General features: G+C 32.0%; 1 protein-coding gene across 7 annotated transcripts in view; it reads left to right on the top strand.

Annotated features, from left to right (window-relative positions):
* Positions 1–5012, top strand: part of LOC106471169 (probable G-protein coupled receptor No18) — a 55286-nt gene extending 50274 nt beyond the window's left edge. For 2 of the 7 annotated variants that reach the window (XR_002613208.1, XM_013931757.2), the window contains one exon: positions 785–4209. The gene's annotated coding sequence lies outside the window, so the exon portion shown is untranslated. Of the gene's footprint in view, positions 1–784; positions 4210–4532 lie in introns of those variants that run through there. The other 5 variants (XM_022399805.1, XM_022399804.1, XM_022399806.1 and 2 more) reach the window with 5 other exon arrangements.
* The last annotated feature ends 243 nt before the right edge of the window (positions 5013–5255 follow it).

Here is a 5255-nt window from a genome sequence, read left to right as displayed (position 1 = left end):
TTGTTACATTTACCCTGATAACATCAACTCGTTATTAAGTGATGTGTTCTTATTGTTACACTAACTTGGTGTAAAATAACAAGTAATTAACCGTAATTGTTACATTTACCCTGATAACATCAACTCATTATTAAGTGATGTGTTCTTATTGTTACATTAACTTGGTGTAAAATAACAAGTAATTAACCGTAATTGTTACATTTACCCTGATAACATCAACTCGTTATTAAGTGATGTGTTCTTATTGTTACATTAACTTGGTGTAAAATTACAAGTAATTAACCGTAATCTACTTTCATTTAAACATAAACGTGAGATGCAATTGCTTGTGATTAGCAATAAGTTTGTCGTTGTTAGTGATTTTATTTGTTGTACAATAGCTGATGATAAACGGCAAGCTTCTCTTATTGTTAAATTCACCTGGTGTACAATAACATGTGATTATGAGTAATAATCGTTACATTTACCCTGATAACGTTAACTCGTTATTAAGTGATGTGTTCTTATTGTTACATTAACTTGATGTACAATGACCGTAATTGTTGATAGTAATCCTCATCGCTTCAACACCTGGTTAACAATATTTTGTGACTGACGGTGGCATACTCTTTTTGTTTCATTTGTGGCGTAAATACATGCATATTAGCATAGAATTATAGTAATTCGCACCGATACCTTTACGTGATGTGTACTAGCACATGAGTATTGGAAGTAACCTTTATCGTTTCATTTATCTTACGAGCAATAATTAATGAATAACTATAACTTACTCTTAATATTGCAGGCATTTGGTTTTATGAAGACGTATTTTAGGGTTTGGAAGCTAAAAGTTTTCAATGACGTCATAACATCCAGGGTTTTCCCAAGCCACCAGCATCTTGTGAGTCAAGTTCAAAGCGACAAGTAAATATATGTTTGTTTAAATAAGCGTTTAACAGTTTCAGTATCTAATTCTTTATTTCTAATTGTGGTTAGATTAATTTAACATGCATTAATATATGCAATTATTTCCAGTGTGTTTTCTAGATGTAAATATATCTAAATGATATGATATATTTAAAATAATGAAGTACCGATGTAAATCAATTGATTGAGTGATCCAAGTACAATTGTATTTTGTTCATCTGTCTAATTTGCAGAATCAAATTACTGATTTGATAACTAATAATTTGATATTTAGTATATATTATGATTTATGAATATAAACATTTATTATGAGCAATACAGTTCTATCAAAATTCATGTATAGATCTTGTCAATACAATTGTATACTTAATAAGTATAAAGATTTGATTTTAAAATTTTATCATAATTAATGTAGCAGTTTTTATAATCAAGGTCTCCTAATGAGGCCAACAAGACAACTGGTAATTAAACCTTTCATTCATCTCAACAGGAGCTTTACAGTATGACACCATATAATAAGATTACCAGAACAATTGAACCACTGCTTACATGTGTTGCTCACAAAACAACTTCTCAGTATTATCTAATAATTTACTCACCAACCTAATTTTAAACTTTAATCATGAACATTTCTCATATCACTTGTTATATTAAATAATGCTGGTACATTTCATTTTTTTAATCTAAATTTGAATTTGCTGGCTAGAGTCTTCATCGGGTTGGTTATCTTTCATAAACTAATAAAGGCCTCAATTACTTGATGCTGGTTTTTCTTTGTTCGTCAGTCATCAGCCCTCTGGTACTTGAAACAGTTCAAATTAATTAAATCCACTTAGTTTAAAATAATAAAGTATGAAATTTACACATCTCTCCATAAACGATGAAGTATATTAACTCAAAAATGATTCATAAGACTTTCATACAGATACATATTAATTAGAAAAGAGGCTTGGTGATAGGTGGAAATTTTGTTAACCAAGATTATTTGTTTGTTTGTTTGAAGTTAAGCACAAAGCTACACAATGGGCTATCTGTGCTTTGCCCACCACGGATATCGAAACCCAGATTCTAGCGTTGTAAGTCCGCAGACATACCGCTGTGCCACTGGAGGGCTAACCTAGATCGTGCTCTTTCTGTATTTGATAATGTCTCTTGTTAACCTAGATTGTGTCCCTTTCTCATTGTGTAACGTCTATGTTAGTTTGTTAATATAAATTGTATTCTTTCCCCATTGTGTAACGTCTCTGTTAGTTTGTTAATATAAATTGTGTCCCTTTCTCATTGGGTAACGTCTCTGTTAGTTTTTTAATATAAATTGTGTCCTTTCCCCATTGTGTAACGTCTCTGTTAGTTTGTTAACCTAGATTGTGTCCCTTCCTCATTGTGTAACGTCTCTGTTAGTTTGTTAACCTAGATTGTGTCCTTTCCCATTGTGTAACGTCTCTATTAGTTTGTTAATATAAATTGTGTCATTTCCCCATTGTGTAACGTCTCTGTTTGTTAATATAAATTGTGTCATTTCTCAATTGGGTAACGTCTCTGTTAGTTTATTAGTCTAGATTGTGTCCTTTCTCCATTGGGTAACGTCTCTGTTAGTTTGTTAACCTAGATTGTGTCCTTTCTCCATTAGGTAACAGCTCTGTTAGTTTGTTAACCTAGATTGTGTCCTTTCCCCATTGAGTAATGTATCTGTTAGTTTGTTAGCCTAGATTGTGTCCTTTCCCCATTGAGTAATGTAGCTGTTAGTTTGTTAACCTAGATTGTGTCCTTTCCCCATTGGGTAATGTATCTGTTAGTTTGTTAACCTAGATTGTGTCCTTTCTCATTGTGTAACGTCTCTGTTAGTTTGTTAACCTAGATTGTGTCCTTTCCCCATTGGGTAATGTATCTGTTAGTTTAAGCGAAAGTACCCAGTCTGTGTCGAATAAACTTACTGGCTTCCGTGAAAGTAAAAAATAAATATTTGCAGCACTAACGACTATTTTTCTACTCACATAGGAAGTTACAATGCTTATATTACCATAACAAAAACTTGTATTTAGTTCTTTAATTAATCAGCTCGTACTCATACGCAACGTTTCAACTTTCATGTCACCGTAATTTTTCTAGATACCCTGTTTAATTACAAATTTATATATATATGAACATGGATTTTCATTTGTTCCAAGATTACTCCTGCATACCTTACTATACATCTAAGGTTTTTTTATGAAGATAGTTTTATCCAGGCCTCGCATCGGCTGAGATCCTTGGTTTGCTTTCCTACATTTAACCTAATAATCGGAATTGTATTGTATAAAAACCTCGCTTGAGGATGTCATCTGCTCTATTATGACAGCTATAAACTACTCAAGTGTTAACCCTATTTTTATATTATCTAAGGTGATTACTTTTGTGTTACTGAACACTTATCAAATATGCTAGAAGATTCAATGAGAACTAAGGCTTGTTGTTTGACCCACAAGATGGCGGAAAGGCACAAGGGCACAAATTCGTGACGTCATGTGAAAACAAGTGATTAATGGCAGTACGTTCACACTTTTGCATTTGATGTGCATGGCCATATTTATATATGTGTAATCCTTTATAGGTTACAAAATATATCACAAGTGTGAAACAATGATGTGCGATGTTTTTCATAATTACCATAGCATTCTGTCGTTATTGTTACATTCCTTTCACTCAACAATACTTCATGCATACGATAAATTGACGGAATCACCGCCATTGTTAGCCGGTTTTTGAAAATCGAAAATACTTTTCAATCTATCAACAGTTGTCCTTAATATCCTTTTTTCTGTCTGAGTAGCCCTCCAGTGGCCAGCGATATGTCTATGGATTTCGATACCCATGGTTGGCAGAGCACAGATAGCCCATTGTGTAACTTTGTGCTTAACTTCAAACAAAAATCTCTCTAAGTAACTATAGATTCAATACACAATATTCCTGATGTAGTGATATCAAATTAGACAAAATAATATTAAATAACGTGTACATTAAGTATTTCCAAATTGTAATTGCACAGCTCTGGTTGGTTGAAACCTAATGAGCTCTTCTAATATTCTCATTGCTTTTCATGTCTAATTTTCTATGTTTCCATGTGCAACCAATTGTATCCTGCTTACCACGGCAGGCTTGTGCTGATGTACATACATGAAAAGGTTTGCATTATTCTCAAAGTTCCTTTAAATGTAGTTTTCTCGCAGTTTCTCTGTAAAAACTTCTTTAAGTTTATTGTATTATTCTTGAGCTTATGGAGTGTTATATAAATGTCCTTTTCACCCAATAAAGATATGAAAAATACGAAATGTGTATTATTAAAGTAACCGTTCAACAACGTATTTTTTCTTTTCATTTAACATCAAATTGACCTTGGATTGGTAAAAAAATATCTAAAGTGACTTAAGATATAACAAAAACTTAAAAACATTACAACTTCTGTCTTCAACATTATTTCCAATCCAACTCTCTTTTTTTTTCTCTTTTTTTTTGCCTGTCTATTTATGTCAAACTCTGTCTCTGAACCCAAGGAAGAATATGTATATAACTTTTCATGAAGTTACGAGTATATGAGCACACGCATGAAAGGATTAATGAGATTCCCACTGTACCTATCTACTATCTAGCGAAACCACAGCCAAGGGAACGGGCTTGGAAAAATCAGCTTCAGTTGGAGTCGACTGATGGTAGAAACAGAACAAGCAAACCATGATGAAGTCTTCTTTGTTAAGTGATTGATGAACTTCTAATTTTTTCCTATATTAAAAAAGTATCTTTTTTAACCTGATTCTAAGATCTTAATGGTCTAAATAAGTTACTTTAATTGATATAATCTTTAACTATAACTTAAAGCACTGAGACTGTTTTTCAAACTTTATTCTTAAGAAACTACATTTTATTATTATGAATAACATTGTTCATCTTGCCAAATTTATTCTCATGTCCTTGTAGGTTTGTATGAAAGATATAAAACATATATAATTTTACTTAACTTACATAACGCGATTCGTAGGTGGCTTCTATTGAGAGAAAATATTTGAAAGTTACCTTTTTTTCCCAGCTTTTTACGTATTTAAAGAATTTAATAAAATAGACATTAATAAATGTTTCAGAAGAAAAATCCGGAAGACAATAAAACTCAGCTAAATATTGAGTTAGTAAAATTTGATTGAATGTTGCAAACAGTAAGATGCGAGTAAGTATTTCATATAGATAAATCTACCTGTACACTTCTTGCGGACAGTGAAGTTTCATATAGATAAATCTACCTGTACACTTCTTGCGGACAGTGAAGTTTCACATAGATAAATAGAAACTAATTCTTAGAAATAATTCCACGTTTCTCATAA

Source organism: Limulus polyphemus, unplaced genomic scaffold (genome assembly GCF_000517525.1).
Source record: "Limulus polyphemus unplaced genomic scaffold, Limulus_polyphemus-2.1.2 Scaffold4453, whole genome shotgun sequence".
Classification (NCBI taxonomy): domain Eukaryota; kingdom Metazoa; phylum Arthropoda; class Merostomata; order Xiphosura; family Limulidae; genus Limulus; species Limulus polyphemus.
This window is presented reverse-complemented; position numbering and strand designations above follow the sequence as displayed.